General features: G+C 41.5%; 1 pseudogene; it reads left to right on the forward strand.

Annotated features, from left to right (window-relative positions):
• Nucleotides 1-14,107: 14,107 nt before the first annotated feature.
• Nucleotides 14,108-18,176, forward strand: part of LOC148015459 (uncharacterized) — a 36,616-nt pseudogene continuing 32,547 nt past the window's right edge.

Genomic DNA, 18,176 nt, shown 5'->3' on the forward strand with positions numbered 1-18,176 from the left:
TGCCTCTCAATCCATAGATGACCGACTCTTTTTAGTTTTGTAACACTCTCTACCTATAACCTTCTTTTGTAGCCTGATTTATAAAGGCATCTCATTATGAATTAAGGGGAGAAGTCCTATCATCACTAAAAGATATAGGCCTTATACCGACGTTTAAAGCGACGAAAATGCAAATAACAAAATTTGCCCCCGTCGTCGCAAAAAGCGTCGTTATTGGCAATGCCATAGAACAGTCGGTATTACCATCGCTATCAGCGTCGGTATTGGCATCGGTATCAGCGTCCCAAATTTGTGACGTATATAATGACGCCAATAACGACGCGAGCAGTAAAATTTACAACGCTAATAGCGACAATAACATGGAAAAAAAAAATTTGTGGCAAGGCAGCTGTGTGCTTTATGAGAGCCATACAAAATAGTTTCTGCACTACTGTGTACAATGCGCTTGCAAACAAAGACAATGTATACTGAAATCATAAAACTGATACATGAAATAAATACATGATCTCATAATAAGCGATTGGTACAATCATGACAGGATATCACTAATACATAGAAAATGTCTACATAGATCAGACGACTCAAAAATAAAGGTGTGTGAGCTCCAAGGATCCAAGGGTGAGCTACAAATCCTTGTCCCCTGAAAGCTCGTCCCGCCGCAAAGGAGCATCGAATGGACTCTGCAGAAAAAGAAACAACACATCAGTCCACCATACAATAATGCATTCAAATATCTCATGGTAACTACGGACAAGAAAGATGAGTGACTTATAGGGCCGCCACGTCTATACAATCGGTCGATCAATGTAGTGAGACCGTGCCTCTCTGCATATCGAGTCTCAAGGCCAGTCAAATTGCGATTTATAATGGAGTGCTACAAAGAAAACAAAATGCTAACTGTTAGAAACATGATTGTTGGTACAAAGAATATGTCAAAAAAATAAACAAGAAAAACAAAAGAAAAACTTACAAAGTCCTCCAAATATGTCCTGTGACCGACACTCCCAAGATGATGGACCACTCCGGCCTCGAGTCATGCCCTCGCCACCTCGCGCTGCTGACTCCAACGTCCTGGAGAATGTGTAGCCTCCTCCCTCAGTCGGCGCCAGTCATCTACATCTAACCACTCGGGCTTTGCAGCCCCACTCTTGATTGCCTTGCGTGCGTCGGATCGTCTATGTTACATGTATGCACGCATACAATCCATCATCTAGCCTGTAGAGAATCTATCTACTGCGGCTGGCACCAGAAACTTCTCGTGCAAGGATGCTACTATGTAGTCCTTGCTCCCCTCTGGTATATTCTTCCAATGATCTAAGACGTTGTGCCGAAAAACTTGTTGGCACAACTCTCTCATGCAAGCCATCACCCTCCTCCCCTCATCATTCATGATGATGGCTCCTGACCTGCTATCGACTAGATATCCATAATCCCCTGAAGTCTGCCTAAGATGGATCCTCTCCCATCTGCGTCCATGCTCCTGGGCATATCCAAGAGACCCCTGTGCATCCGGTGTACCGACAGGGATAATATCTCTCGGAGTGGCACCCATAGGGGTGCCACCTACTGACGGCTATGCAAAAGCCGGAGTAACTAGAGTAGACATCCCCACAGGTGTGACAAATCTTGGAGGTGACGCAGCTCTAGCTGAACGACGAGATGGAGACACCACGTCTATGTCTCCACAGCATCCACTTGAGCATGAGGCATGCTCCCTAGAAGGGCCACGAGAACGAGGAGTCACACCTTTATCCCGTGTCAACCGCGGGCTCACTGCCTCTGTATCTCTGCAGCATCCTCCTGATCCCGATGCACTTCCTCTCTCTGGCCCAAGTCGTGAGCGTCGAGCTCGTCTGCTCGAAGTCGAAGCATCCGATTGCGCTAGAGCAGATCTAGCAGAGTGCCCTGACGAAGACCGAGACAGCTCTTGATCTGCCATCTCTCTGAATCTCATGATTTGGTCTGGAGACATGCGTGTGAAGATGTCCTGTAACTCCTCATCGCGCATCCCTCGACTCATCCTGAAAATGTCACCTACACAGAGAAAAAATGATGTTAGAATAATCAATTTAAATCATACAAAGCACAGTAATATAAACCATTTAAAAAAAATCTCACTTAAAATGCATATCTTATATATCCTTATAAGCGATTGGTCAACGAATTGAGTAAGTGGATGCTCCAAGTATAAAGTATCCTATGGTCCCATGTTAATCTCCTGACACAACTTCGCATACACTAGAAGGTCGATAGACATGTCACCACAAAATAATGAGTCCGCCTCATTCTCAAAGAATTCTTGGACTCTTGTATTTCCATCATTGTTAGCCAATGCTGGCTCTAAGCTTTCGACGGCCTCCACCCCTTGCAATATCGACCCCTCTATTTGCATATTATCTTCATCTATGCTCGGAACATTGCTTTGATCATATACTCTCGCACTTTGGGGAGTTGAAGATATAACATACCACCATCGAGGTTGTCGGGGGTTTGGATAGAAAATTACATGTTCAAAAACACATACAAGAGAGTTCAAACCATTGTGACATAAACCATATCGTAATACAATTAGCAAGCAAATGACTCCATGCACCTATTCACAATGGGCCAGCAACACAAAGGTATCGTGCAAATTCGTCCATTTTTTTTCAGAATCTATTTCGAGAAATCCAGATGGACCTCGTCGAACTGTTGCTCCAGCTCCTCCAAGTACCACTTTGAACCACTGCGCATCGAATAGTATCATGGAGAAGCTACGGTAATCCACTGTAACAATACTTTGCAAGTTTCCAAAATACTCCATCTCATCCACAATTGTGTTTGGATTAATTTCTCGTCGCCGGCTCTCTTGCTCAAACCTTACCATGACACCACAGTCCATTGTGGAGCGCAATTTGTCAATACGCTTCACGCAAAAATGCCGTCCGCGCGACCACGCTGCACTATATATTTTTTACTGTATATTGAAACACTCAAATTAGATGTCTTATATAAAATTTAGATACGACAGATTCTAAACCCCTCATCACCTTTGGACTACATCCCCTCGAGAATTCCCACTCCTCCATTGAGACCTCAGTCCCTTTGCAAGATGCTGCGGTCAAAGCTCCATGCAACCATCACGTTGACATAAACCGCGGCATCTCCTCCATACCTTCGGGATATCGAATCGGTCGATGATGCGTACTACGTCCGAATTCAGCTCATGCTTTCTCTCGATCTTGCCTAGCGATTTCGTACTTGGCGAGCCATGTCTCCATAGAGGCATGGTGCAACATACAAAAGTGATTCACCTTCTCTTCCATTGAGGCATCCATTCTTTTTTCTATCCCATTTCCAACCACCACATCTCCAGTCAGTCTATCATCGTCCTTTAGCGACCATAGCATTTCATTGTCTGGTTCCACCGTTGGTAGCCATTGTGAAATATGCACTAGCACCTCAGACACCAACCAACCTTCGGCCATGCTACCTTCTGGCCAAGCTCGTTGTCACACAAAGCCTTTCAGGATTTTCATGAAGTGCTCCAAAAAGAACATCTATTGCGTATGGACATTACAAGGATTTAAGCCTATAGCGACGGCGGGTAGCGACGCAGGTACCGGCATCACTATTTTTTACGATGCAAATAGCGACACAAATAGCGACGCTCTACAGGGAAAACAACAGGCCGAAAGCGCGGATTTATTTCACATTTTTGCGTCTTATGTTTTGAGAGCGAGAGCGAGAGAGAGAGCGACCGTCGTGAGAGGAGAGGAAGAAGGCTTGCTACCGCCGCCGCCACCGTTGTTCGCAAAGGAGAGGAGGAGCCTTCATCGCGAAGAGGAGCCGCCGCACAGTCGCCATATCTCATCGGTGAGTCTATTCTCTCCTTGTTTTTCTTGTTTATGGTTTAAATCACTTTCTCTTTTGCTTGTTTAGGAGAGGAAATGAGAGAGAAAGAGAGGGAGAGGAAGAGGGAGGGAGAGAAATAGAAAGAGAAAGAGAGAGGGAGAGAAAGAGAAAGAGAGGGAGAGGGAGGCGGAGGAAATGAGAGAGGGAGAGAAAGAGAAAGAGAAAGAGAGGGAGAGGGAGAGGGAGGGAGAGTGCATTCTCTCTCTCCCTCTCCCTTTTGCTTTTGGAGAGTGTTAGGATATATTGTGAGAGGGAGAGGAAATGAGAGAGAAAGAGAGGGAGAGGGAGAGGGAGAGGGAGGGGGAGGGATGGAGAGGGAGAGGGAGGGAGAGGGAGGAAATGGAAGAGGTTGTTAGCAAAACCTTTGTGGTATGAAGGAGATGCTCTCAATAAAAGGCCATCTTTGTCTCTACTTTCTATATCAGTGCTATCCACGTCTTGACATTATATTGAGCAAGGTTTATTTTTATGACTTGAATTTACTATTAACCACCATCATCTTTGTCTTCCAAAGGTTCACTATTGATCCTCTATGCATATAAAATGTTTGCAATGCATCCATGTGTCTTTTAAATCCCTCAAGATAGTCTGCAATCAATACCACATCATTTGCATACAATAAAATGGATATCAATATGCATGCTAATTGGTCCCCCCAAACTATACACATAATCTGAGAGCTCATCATCATAAACACAAAATAGAGTAGGTGAAAGTGTGCACCACTCCTTCATTTGGATGCAACTATCCACCATATCAAAAATCCCTCCTAGTTCATGTATCCTCCTAATCACTAAATCATACAAGGCATGAATCCCCACTATAGATCTTCTAGTGTGCCATTATCTTATGGTTGCAACTTGAGCCTAGCACAAGACACATGTCAAATGCATTGCAAAAATCTAGAAAATAGCAATAAATCCTCTTTCGATGTGTTCTACCCTCCTATATAATAGCTTTGACGATCAATACATGATCAAGCATAGTGAACCCTCTTCCAAAGCCTACATGCACAGGGGATTCACTAGTAGTAATAAGGATACGTCACATGTATGCAAGAAATATATGAAAATACCCCTTATCTACCCCCTATTTATGGGACCTTACCTTATAAAATCTACCTTCCTTCCCTTAAATAACCCCCTCCCTTACACTCACGTGGTACCATACAGTAAACCCTAGTGGACCCCCCGAGACCTACATGCCCCATGCTCTATTCTCATCTCTCTTTGCCCATGTTCTAAGCTCATATTTCTACTTAGGCACACTAACTGATTGTAATGATTTACTTTTGACATTTTACTATAACTAATTACAATTCAATTATGTTATTCTATATATAATTCATGTGAAAATGAAGTTTTGCTCTTCTATCAATGTGTTTTCTTTGTAATAATATTTTTAATTTGGTAAAAGTATAACATTATACCTCGCACGAATGTTGGGCTTTTGCACATAATTACTTAGTGCATCATTTGTACCAAACAAAAGTTATTGTATGTTCTTCTTTTATGAACAAAGAGAAGTAGATGCATGATAATGCATGAGCAAGATGTAGACTCACAACTTCACAATAATACAAGTAGCCCCAACCAGTGCTACTAGGAGATCATCTAGTGTGTTTGTATCGTATACGTATACCCATTCTTATGTTTATATAATGGCAAGTACCTTTGTCACTAAAAATTTCAAGGGCACTGAATGAGTTTTTGAGTTTGTCCACAAAAAATGGCATCAGATGAGTGTTGACAAGAAAGACTACTCCTCCATCGCTGCATTTGTCCTCTCCTTATGGATGCATGTAGGGGAAAAGGGTAGGAGGTGACCTCCCTCAACACTTCAAATTCCAAGTCACTTAGGGTGGTGGAAAATTGAAGCATAGTCATATGCCACATAGGTAAAGGAAAAGAGTATTGATGTCGAAACTATTTGTAAGGCCCTCTTCTTTGATAGGAACCAAGAGGAAAGACATAAAATTTTTAGGTAATCTAAAGCAAGCATTCTATGTCAATGGAAGCTTTATGCACTATTGAATTTTTTTCTACTTGATGGGGAAGGTGCTAATAGATCCAAGAAAAAACATCAAACCATCCTACGATAAGGGTACTACATCCAATGAGTATCAAGAGAGCATGTACATGTCACAATTAGTCCTATTGTCTCACTATAATATATCTAGCAAATGGCTCATGTATCATCCAATGATAAGAGGCATGAAGTGTCTTAAATTAATGCTTGATGTGAGAAGTGACAGTCAAACTCAATGAGACTAAGCTTCAATCTCAATCCAAGTGCACTCTAGAACCTCCAACAAACAATGAGTGAAGGGTTTTCCCAAATTGTATTACAAGTCATTAAATTGTTTGTTGTAACGTAGACAAGATGGAAAAGGAAGAAGGACCTGTTGTCCAAGATCGCGAGGCGTATCTTAATCTACGTGTCCCATGTCCTTGCTCTCAATGCAAGATGGCAATAAGACAAAAATGCCGATTGTCTATAGAACACGTATGACGATTTGGCGAGTTTCAATCTGAGATCATTGATCAGGCGATTGCGGATTTTCAGCAAATGGTAATTTGAAGTTAATATCAATCATGCATTGTACTGGCAAGCTAATTGAATACCATATACAATAAGATTAGGTCTTACTGGCAAATTTTCTATCCAGGGAGGTGATGTCTCATCCCAAGGGAGAGTGCACCCTTTGCGGCCAATTAGAAGAGTACGTGGGCGTGCGATGGATGGAGTGTAAGAGCCAATCCATGATGCCAGGAGGCATATGCCACGGTGGATTCCGTGAGGTTTTACGGTGGATTCTGTAAACTTAGATGACCGGGGTTCATACACAAAGAGGATTCTTTGTGCGAGAAGTTGATGGGGACGCCTGTCCTTTTCGGGCGTTTCATTAATTTAGTGTGTACATGGGTGATTCCATAGCGGGTGATTCCGCAAAATGCATATTAAATTAATAAACGTTTATGAGTTTAGAGTGCGCACTCGTAATAAATTAAGGTTAGGATTTATTTTTAACCAGTTGATTTATTTATGTAGCTGAAGACTGCTAGGTATTCACTTTTGTCGGTTTAATTGTATTATTTTACTATCAATTGTGAATGCTTCAGTTGATGTGTAGAGATAGCAGCAGTGGCGGAGGAAAGCATTGGAGTCTTGCGAGTATTTGATATTTGGACTATATTTTGATAGGCGCCACGCCTATATTTTGTTATGTCTATAGAGACATTGATTATTGATTATTATTTTGTATGCGCTTATGCGCCCGGATATGTTATTTCTATTTGGACATTGAGATTGGGCGTGCCAGACTCTATGGGCACCGTCCATTAGCTTTATTTTTCTATTTTTGTAGAAAGCAAACTCAAAAGCTAAAAGCTTGTCATATTTTTGTAATTGGGCTATTATTGAGCATGAAGATTGGAAATATACATTAAATACATGCTTTGTGAAGCGCTCACACAAGGCATGGGGGAGATTGAACCCAATTTGTCTCTTGCCTCTTGTCGTGCATGCTTTTACATTGTTTTTTGTGCAAAAAGGTAGAGTTTATTGTTCTTGGCGACCTTCAGGGATTCACTACATGAGCTATCTGCGACCGATCTGTGCACCAGTGGTATCAGAGCGGAGCAGAGATCAAGAGCTTCCAATCGCTACCAATCTCGGGCGAAGGCGGAGCTCCAGGAACAAACGGGCTCTACAGTCAATCTCATCGCGAACCGTCGATACAGGCAGACTTCTGGCGATCAAGAACCCCTGTTTCCACTGTCAAATCGCGAAGGACCAGGCTCTGCAGGCGGAGGACCACGTATTCATCTCCATCAAGAAGTCGTGAAGAAACAGTGAGAAAAACTCTTAAACTATCTTTATCAAAGCTTAATTGTTAAGCTTATAAGCTTAAGAAGAGGCTTAATACTTCAAATTTCTAATCGTGAGGTCTCTGAGGACCTCCGATTTTTTCGCGCGGTGAAAAAAACGAACCCCCCCTCCCTCACGAAATCACGACGACCTTCTGATTCAGCTATTAAGCTTAATCTCCTAAGCTTTTTGCAAGTCAGGCAAGGCAATCAAGTTCAGCAACTTCGGGTCCTGCACTGCAAAAGACAAGTTCTGCAAGTCAAGTTGAATCAAGTCCTGTAAGTTCTGCAAGTCGGCCTAAGTTCAGCAAGTCAACAACTCTGCAAGTCTGCTAAGTCTGCAACTCTGCAAGTCAGACTAAATCAGAACTGACTAGTGCTTAAAACTCCTAGAAGACTTGTTCGTATGCAAAAACTCTGAACTGGAAAGTTGTTCGCAGCAAGCTGTTCTACCTATCTACAAGTTCATTGAAGTACTTTCAGCAAACGGAGACAGAAATATTGCAGATTTTCAGAAAATATACAAAGAAATACCCAAAAATACATAGCCTTGTAACCCCAAATTTGAGCTACGCTCATCCCGCTAACCTGATTTTGAGTGAGAAAGGTTTGTTGAGATTTACAGGATGACTACCCCACATATGGATGATCCTATGGCTGAAGACGACTTACCTGAGCCTACCATGGAACAAAAACTGGATCTAATCATGCTACAATTGGAAGAAGAGCAAAGGGCTAGGCAAGCATTGCAAGCGCAATTGACAAAACTTCAAAGAGCATCCACCGACAAAGAAGAACCACAAGCTGAAGATTTGATTCGCCGTACCATCGACGCCACTCTTGAAGCACAAACCATTCGCAAGGAATCCAAGATAAGTAAACGAAGTTTCAAGTTTCACACTTTCAATGGCATAAGAGAAGGAAAGACTGTTTTATCATTCATTAGCCAGTTTGATGACTATTTCCATGAGGAAACTTATCCCGAAAAAGATAAAATCAAGTGTGTTACTAGTCATCTGATAGATAGAGCATCACTTTGGTGGACCGTAGTCCGCAAGAGCATAGAATGTCTTGCTACTTGGGAAGATTTCAAGAAGAAGTTCATGCAGAATTTCCTTCCATCGCAATTTCATGAGAAGGCTATCAAGCAATGGGATTTACTTCAACAGCGAGATCGTGAGCCTATTCCACAATATACAGAGCGTTTTTGGAATGCACTCCTACAGCTACGCATGCTTGAAGACGTACCAGAGACAACACATAAGCGAAAGTATATGTTTGGACTTCTTGGACATTACTACGCTGAAGTGAACATGTTCAAGCCTGCTACCCTTGAAGATGCCATCTCCTTAGCTCACGACACTGAAGATAAGTTACGCGGAAGAGATCGACGACCACAGCAATTCCAAGTTAACGGTAATTATGGATCTAAACAATTCAATTCCAATTTCAGAAGGTTTAATCCAGGTCGTTTCTCATCACCATCTTTCCGCAAGAATTGGCCTAAACCACCTGCATTACCATCCACTGTCAATCCAAATCCAAAGCCTATTCCACAAGCAAATCCAAATGTACCCAGACTCCTAGCCATTGCAAATAATGTGACCAAAGCCAAGCCAATAGTATGCTACAAGTGTCACCAACCAGGGCATCTCGCAGCAAATTGTCATTCAAAGAAGCCACCAGCACATATCAACTACCTTGGAGCTATGGACGAAGACGAGCATGAGGATATGCCGGATTTCACTGAAGATGAGGATAATCCTACTACTACTTCCGACACTATACCAGGTATGCCTACTCCACATTCATTGTTGACTATGAAATGTATGGTGCATGGAAAAGAAAGAACTATTTTACATGATGATGGTAGTACCCATGACTTTATTTCAGCAAAATTGGTAAAGGAATTGAAATTGCATACTGTACCTACGCATTATCGCATAAAAGCTGCATTTTTAGGCACTAGGTACAATGGCACACAAGAAGTACAAGATTTAGAAATTCAAATTGGTCCTACATTGAAAGAAGAAATTTCTTAGTTGTCCCATTACAGTCAAGCGACATTATTCTAGGAATGCCATGGAGACACCAGCATAATCCAAATATAGATTATTCCACGCACACAATGAATATTAATTTTCAAGGAAAATCTATTACATTATATGATATGCATGCATCTCATATTTTTCCACTGCTTTCGCATACTCAAGCAAAACGTGCACTACGCAAGAATACTAAATCATATCTCATTTGGGTGAATGAACTGCACGCAAAGGAAAATCATATACACTTTAGGCATAAGGAGTTTCTTGGATATTTTAAGGATTGTTTTGCAGAAGACCTACCACCAGGTTTACCACCTTCACGTCCAGAAGACCATAAGATTGATCTAATACCTGGCACACAACCACCTTGCAAAGCACCATATAGGCACAATCAAATAGAGCAAAAAGAAATCCAGACTCAAGTTGAAGAATTACTAAATAGAGGCCTAATTCGACCTAGCAGTTCCCCATTCGGTGCACCTGTACTCCTAGTCAAGAAAAAGAATAATACCTATCGTATGTGTATTGACTACCGAGCATTAAATAAGATCACTGTAAAGAATAGGTATCCTATACCTAGAGTTGATGACCTTATGGACAAACTGCAAGAATCTTCTATATTTAGTAAAATTGACCTTAAGTCTGGATATCATCAGGTGAGGCTAGATAGATCCGACATATTTAAGACTGCATTCAGGACACAGTTTGGCCATTACGAATTCTTAGTCATGCCATTCGGATTAACTAATGCACCTGCTACTTTCAATAGAATGATGAACCGTATCTTTCTGAAATATCAGTATTGTGTGATTGTTTTCTTTGATGATATTTTGGTGTTTAGTCAAAGTGAAAAAGAGCATTATGAGCATTTAACATTAGTTTTTCAATTACTGAAAGAAAATCAATTGTTTGCTAATCCTGAAAAGAGTGAATTCTTTAAGACGGAAATTGAATATTTAGGACATATTGTATCAAAAGAAGGAATTAAAGTTGATCCTAAGAAAATTGATGCAATATTGCATTGGCCTGTTCCTAAAAATGTACACGAATTACGCTCATTCCTTGGTCTTGCTAGTTTCTATAGGAAGTTTGTACGTAATTTCTCATTACTTGCTTTACCATTAACAAAACTTCTTAAGAAAGGAATTGTTTATCAATGGACTGAAAATCAGCAAAAATCCTTTGATTTACTGAAACGTGCATTAACTAATGCCCATGTTCTACAATTGCCTGACTTTAACAGACCATTCTTTCTAGTTGTGACCGATGCTAGCGGATCAGAAATAGGAGCCGTATTAATGCAAGACAACCATCCAATAGCATATTCTAGTTCTAAATTGAAACCCTCTGAGCTCAAATATTCCACTTATGACAAGGAACTATTAGCAGTTGTACAAGCATTAAAACAATGGAAGCATTATTTAATGGGTTCAGAATTCATGATAAAGACCGACCAGCAAAGCATTAGACATCTACTTAGCCAATCCCAAATTTCTGACCGTCATATCAAATGGACTTCCTTCATTCAAAGTTTTCATCCTATCATTCAATACCAACCTGGAAAAGAAAATGTAGTTGCTGATGCATTGAGTAGAAGACCTGCAATTCATAACATTTCCATCATATCTTTTGATTCTTTGATTGCTATGAAAGACACATATCACCAAGATATTACTTTTCATTCTGATTGGCAAAAATTAGTTCAAAATAATTTCATTCCTGTTGATTCATTGTCATATAATGATGGATTTATGTTTTTTGAAAAGAGACTGTGTGTTACTATTCCATTCCGATCTTTTGTTTTGAATGAAATTCATTGTCCCCCATATCAAGGTCATAGAGGTATCATATCTACATTACGCATGTTAACTGGAGATTTTTATTGGCCGCATATGGATGCAGATGTATCTAATTTCGTTTCTGAATGTTTGATTTGTCAAAGAATAAAGAGACATAATGGTAAACAGTATGGATTACTAATGCCTTTATCTATTCCATCTAAACCTTGGGAACATATATCTATGGATTTCATTACTGGTTTACCAAATACTAAATCTAACCATGACATGATTTGGACAATTGTAGATAGATTTAGTAAGCAAGCATATTTCATTGCATGTAAGAAAACTTTAACAGCATCACAAGCAGCACAGTTAATTTTGAAAACTGTTTTTACTAACCATGGATTGCCAAAAGTGATTATTTCAGATCGTGATTCTAGATTTTGTAATAATTTTTGGATTACACTGTTTGCAAATCTAGGCACAAAGATTGATTTCTCATCTGCATTTCATCCAGAAACAAATGGACAAACAGAAGCCACAAATAGCACAATTTTAGATCTTTTACGTGCATATACTATCTCTAAACCTCAGACATGGGATACTCATTTGCATTTATTACAGTTTGCATACAACAATACACCGCATACATCTACAAAGAAAGCACATTTTGAAGTTATTTATGGATATAGATTATCTACACCTGTTGCATCTTTGTCTAATAGAATTCAGAGTGCTGATGATATTGCTATTATGCATAACAATATTTTTGATGAGGTTAAGGATATGATTGCTAAAGCCCAACAATCATATACCAAACAAGCCAACAAGAAAAGACAAGCCATGAATTTCAAAGTTGATGATTATGTTTGGCTTAGAATAGAAAAGCGTAGACTACAAAGTATAGATAGACATCCAGTTGTAAAATTAGCTCCTAGATTTTATGGACCATTTAGAATCATTCATAAGATTAATGACAATGCATTCAAGTTAGAATTGCCATCTCATTGGAAAATTCATAATACATTTCACATTAGTTTATTGAGACCATTTAGAGGCCAATTACCTATCCACCCTGTTTATGAAAACCCACCTTTACTAGAAGAAGAGACTGAAATACTTGAACCAGAAGCCATCATAAACACTGACTACATGACCACTAGAACTGGCCGAAGATATTCTAGATATCTAGTAAAATTTAAGAACCATCCTGTAGAGGAAGCACAATGGATGCACGCTAGAGACTTAAATGCTTTTCCCACTCTGTTAGCTCCACATTGAGCTAATAGCAATTGAGGTCAATTGCTATCCCACCCCGGGGGTATGATGCCAGGAGGCATATGCCACGGTGGATTCCGTGAGGTTTTACGGTGGATTCCGTAAACTTAGATGACCGGGGCTCATACACAAAGAGGATTCTTTGTGCGAGAAGTTGATGGGGACGCCTGTCCTTTTCGGGTGTTTCATTAATTTAGTGTGTACATGGGTGATTCCATAGTGGGTGATTCCGCAAAATGTATATTAAATTAATAAACGTTTATGAGTTTAGAGTGTGCACTCGTAATAAATTAAGGTTAGGAGTTATTTCTAACCAGTTGATTTATTTATGTAGCTGAAGACTGCTAGGTATTCACTTTTGTCGGTTTAATTGTATTATTTTACTAACGATTGTGAATGCTTCAGTTGATGTGTAGAGATAGCAGCAGTGGCGGAGGAAAGCATTGGAGTCTTGCGAGTATTTGACATTTGGACTATATTTTGATAGGCGCCACGCTTATATTTTGTTATGTCTATAGAGACATTGATTATTGATTATTATTTTGTATGCGCCTATGTGCACGGATATGTTATTTCTATTTGGACATTGAGATTGGGCGTGCCAGACTCTATGGGCACCGTCCATTAGCTTTATTTTCCTATTTTTGTAGAAAGCAAACTCTCAAAAGCTAAAAGCTTGTCATATTTTTGTAATTGGGCTATTATTGAGCATGAAGATTGGAAATATACATTAAATACATGCTTTGTGAAGCGCTTACACAAGGCATGGGTGAGATTGAACCCAATTTGTCTCTTGCCTCTTGTCGTGCATGCTTTTACATTGTTTTTTGTGCAAAAAGGTAGAGTTCATTGTTCTTGGGGACCTTCAGGGATTCACTACGTGAGCTATCTGCGACCGATCTGCGCACCAATCCACCACCATCAATGCCAGAGGAGATAGGCAACCTTCCAGATCTACCTACAATCTTGGAGCTTGAGATGGAGGCAATGATCGATGCATTGATTCCCATGGATGTCGAGACTTCTGATCCACTTAGAAAGGAAGCATCCATACCATTATATGATGGGTGCCGAGTATCTCGGCTAAAGATACTGCTTGCACTCTTAAGTGTGCAAGCAAAATACGGGTGGAGCGATACGAGTGTGACCGAGTTATTCAGGTACCTTGTACATACACTTCATTGATTTTTTTTTCGACACTATTATTACAAACATTTGTGCTTTTTCAAGGTGTTTTATGATTTTTTTCAGGTTATTGAAATATCATATATTACCACCTGTAAATACCATGCCTGAATCTCGTGATGATGCACGACATGTTTTACGGAAGCTTGCCATGGACTACAATAACATCCATGCATGTATCAACGATTGCTGTTTGTTTTGAGGAGAATACAAGAGTATGGAGACATGTCCAAAGTGTGGTGCTCATAGGTATTGATAGGACTTGCAAGGGCAAACCATCCCTCAAAAAGTTCTCAGATACTTTTCGCTCATCCCTCGCATAAACCACATGTTTCATACGTCCGGCATGGCGAGCTTGACAACGTGGCATGCGCATAATAGGTCCACGGATGGAGTTCAACGAACATTAGTGGATTCGCGCGCATGGAGCCACATTGACTCTACCTTCCTAGGCTTTGCTTGAGAGCCAATGAATCTTCGGCTCGGTCTCGCAATGGATGGCGTGAACCCATTCGGTCTGTGCTCAACTTCTTACGGTGTGTGGCGGTTTGTACTATCGATCACGATCGCAGGATGTCTTACTCCAGAAATTCGCGGGGCCATTTGTAATGGATCTCACAGAAGGAGATTAAGACGTCCTCTATTGAATCTGCGAGGCGGGGAGCAGTGGAGGCGGTTTGCCTCTTTGAGAAATACCTGCCCACCAGCATGCTCACGATACAAATCCACCTTCTTGTGCATCTTGTGGATGAAGTGGAGATTACTAGACCTGTCCATACGCAATGGATGTTATTCTTGGAGCGCTTCATGAAAACCCTGAAAGGCTTTGTACGACAACAAGCTCGGCCAAAAGGTAGCATGGCCGAAGGTTGGTTGTTGGTGTCTGAGACGCTAGTGCATATTTCGCAATGGCTACCAACAGTGGAACCAGACAATGAAATGCTATGGTCGCTGAAGGACGATGATAGACTGACTAGAGATGTGGTGGTTGGAAATGGGGTAGAAAAAAGAATGGATGCCTCAATGGAAGAGAATGTGAATTGCTTTTGTATATTGCACCATGCCTCTATGGAGACGTGGCTCGCCAAGTACCAGATCGCTAGGCAAGATCGAGAGGAAGCGCAAGCTGAATTCCGACGTAGCACGTGTCATCGATCGATTCGATATCCCGAAGGCATGGAGGAGATGCCGCGGTTTATGTCAACGCGATGGTTGCATGGAGCCTTGACCACAGCGTCTCACGAAGGGATAGAGGTCTCAATTGAGGAATGGGAATTCTCGAGGGGATGTAGTCCAAAGGTGATGAGGGGTTTAGAATCTGTCGTATCTAAATTTTATATGCGACATCTAATTTGAGTGTTTCAATGTACAATACAAAATGTATAGTGCAGCGTGGTCATGTGGACGACATTTTCACGTGGAGCGTATTGACAAAATGTGCTCCACAATGGACTGTGGTGTCATGGCAAGGTTCGAGCAAGAGAGCCGGCGACGAGCAACGGATCCAAACACGGTTGTGGATGAGATTGAGTATTTTGGGAACTTGCAAAGTATTGTTACAGTGGATTACCGTAGCTTCTCCATGATACTATTTGATGTACAGTGGTTCAAAGTGGTACTTGGAGGAGCTGGAGCAACAGTTCGACGAGGTCCATTTGGATTTCTTGAAATAGATTCCGAAAAAAATTAGACGGATTTGTGCGACATCTTTGTGTTGCCGGCCCATTGTGAATAGGTGCATGGAGTCATTTGCTTGCTAATTGTATTACGACATGGTTTATGTCACAATGGTTTGAACTCTCTTGTACGTGTTTGTGAATAGGTAATCTTCTATCCAAACCCTCGACAACCTCGATGGTGGTATGCTATACCTTCAACTCCTCGAAGTGCGAGAGTATATGATCAAAGTGATGTTCCAAGTATAGATAAAGATAATATGCAAATAGAGGGGTTGATATTGCAAGGGGTGGAGATCGTCGAAAGCTTGGAGTCAGCATCGGCTAACAATGATGGAAATACAGGAGTCCAAGAATTCTTTGAGAACAAGGCAGACTCATTCTTTTGTGGTGACATGTCTATCGACCTTCCAGTGTATGCGGAGTTATGTCAGGAGATTAACATGGGACCATAGGATACTTCATACTTGGAGCATCCACTTACTCAATTCGTTGACCAATCGCTTATAAGGGTACATAAGATATGCATTTTAAGTGAGAGTTTTTTAAAATGATTTATATTACTGTGCTTTGTATGATTTAAATTGATTATTCTAAAATTATTTTTTGTTTGTGCATGTGACATTTTCAGGATAAGTCGAGGGATGAGCGATGAGGAGTTACAGGACATCTTCGCACGCATGTCTCCAGACCTGATCGCCAGATTCAGAGAGATGGCAGACCAGGAGCTGTCCCATTCTTCGTCAGGGCGCTCTGCTAGATCTACTTCAGCGAGATTGGATGCTTTGGCTTCGAGTAGACGATCTCGACGCTCATGACTTGGGCCAGAGGGAGGGAGTGCATCAGGATCAGGGGGATATTGCAGAGATACAGAGGTAGTGAGCCCACGGTCGACACGGGATATAGGTGCGATTCCTCGCTCTCGTGGCTCAGGTGGATACTGTGGAGACACGGATGCCGTGTCTCCGTCTCGTTGTTTAGCTGGAGCTGTGTCACCTCCAGGATTTGTCACACCTATGGGGATGTCTACTCCAGTTACTCCGGCTTTTGCGCAGCTGTCAGCACAGGTGGCACCCCTTTAGGTGCTACTCCGAGAGAGATTACCCCTGTCGGTACACCGGATGCAGAGGGGTCTCTTGGATATGCCCATGAGCGTGGACGCAGATGAGAGAGGACCCATCTTAGGCAGACTCCTAGGGGTTATGGATATCTGGTTGATAGTAGGTCAGGAGCCATCATTATGAATGATGAGGGGAGGAGGGTGATGGCTCGCATGAGAGAGTTATGCCAATAAGTTTTTCGGTGCAACTTCTTGGATCATTCGAAGAACATATCAGAGGGGAACAAGGACTATATAGTAGCATCCTTGCACGAGGAGTTTCCAGTGCCAGCCACAGTAGATAGATTCTCTACGGGCTGGATGATGGATTGCGTGCATGCATACATGTTACATAGACGATCCGACGCACACAAGGCAATCAAGAGTGGGGCTACAAAGCCCGAGTGGTTAGATGCAGACGACTAGCGCCGACTGAGGGAGGAGGCTACAGATTCTCCAGGACGTTGGAGTGAGCAGCACGAGGTGACGAGGGCACGACTCGAGGCCGGAGTGGTCCATCATCTTGGGAGTGGCGGCCACATGACATATTTGGAGGACTTTGTAAGTTTTTCTTTTGTTTTGCTTGTTTATTTTTTTGAAATATTCTTTGTACTGACAATCATGTTTCTAACAATTAGCATTTTGTTTTCTTTGCAGCACTCCATTACAAATCGCGAGCCGACTGGCTTTGAGACTCGATATGCAGAGAGACACAGTCTCAGGGCATTGATTGACCGATTGTATAGACGTGGCGGCCCTGTAAGTCACTGATCTTTCTTGTCCATAGTTACCATGAGATACTTGAATGCATTATTGTATGGTGGACTAATGTGTTGTTTCTTTTTTTGCAGAGTTCGTTCGATGCCCCTTTGCGACGGGATGAGCTTTCGGGGGACGAGGATGCGTAGCTCGCCCTTGGATACCTGGAGCTCACACACCTTTATTTTTCAGTCGCCTGATCTATGTAGACATGTTCTATGTATTAGTGATATCCTATCATGATTGTACCAATCACTTTTTATGCGATCATGTATTTATTTCATGTATCAATTTTATGATTTTAGTATACATTGTTTTTGTTTGCAAGCGCATTGTACACAGTAGTGCAGAAATAATTTTGTATGGCTCTCATAAAGCACACAGTGCTATATGTGGCACGGTAGCTTACTGCCCTGCCACAAAATTTTCTTTTTCCCTGTTACCATTGCTATTAGCATTGCAAATTTTACTGCTCGCGTCGCTATTGGTGTCGCTATGCACGTTCGCTATGCACGTTGCAAATTGCGACGTGCATAGCGACGCCAATACCGACGCTTATAGCGACGGTTTGTGATGTGTATAGCGAC

This window comes from Lygodium microphyllum, chromosome 24, assembly GCF_053477565.2.
Source record: "Lygodium microphyllum isolate KBCC chromosome 24, Lygodium_microphyllum_v1.1.10, whole genome shotgun sequence".
Classification (NCBI taxonomy): Eukaryota; Viridiplantae; Streptophyta; class Polypodiopsida; order Schizaeales; family Lygodiaceae; genus Lygodium; species Lygodium microphyllum.